Source organism: Apodemus sylvaticus, chromosome 11, assembly GCF_947179515.1.
Source record: "Apodemus sylvaticus chromosome 11, mApoSyl1.1, whole genome shotgun sequence".
NCBI classification, from domain to species: Eukaryota; Metazoa; Chordata; class Mammalia; order Rodentia; family Muridae; genus Apodemus; species Apodemus sylvaticus.
This window is the reverse complement of record NC_067482.1, coordinates 88,511,709-88,512,383: the sequence shown is the minus strand read 5'-3', so window position 1 is coordinate 88,512,383 and position 675 is coordinate 88,511,709.

Below are 675 nucleotides of genomic sequence, written 5' to 3'. Positions count from 1 at the left end.
GGATACATCATTCATGAATCCTTCCTTGTGTTCTATATTGTGACTTGCTTAATTCTAATACCTAATGCAGAGTAAATGTCAATTAAACAGATTTCTACTATGCTATTTCACCAATGATAAAGAAAATTATGCTCATATTATTGCTCTAGACATCTACAGAGACACTCACAGGCCTGTGTAAATGCTGGAAATGGGTGTGCATAGATACCTGGAAAGGTGGCACAAACGTTTAAATTATGAGAATACTGACATTGCCATTCAGGAAGACCAAATAGCTGCTGAAAAAAGACCATATACACTTGTAAGGCCTGCAGCATAAATATGTAAATGAATAGAATTCTATTTAGATAATACAAAATCATCATAAACATTGAAATGTATCTATGTAGATACCAGGAACATTTGCTAGACACTGAACATATGCTTTCATCGACCCCATGAAAACTGCATCAACATTCAGAACAACAGAGTAGACACTGAAAGGGGACTACATAGAAACTCAGGAGTATTGAGTAAATGTTGAGGGACTATTACATAAACACTGGTGAGGATTGCTACATAGACATGACTGGATGAATGCATATACACTAATGAATTTTTTGTAGACATTCTGGAGGACTTCATACACATTTAAAGAGCTGTGTATATTTAGAGGAGGAGGTCTACATAGGTTGA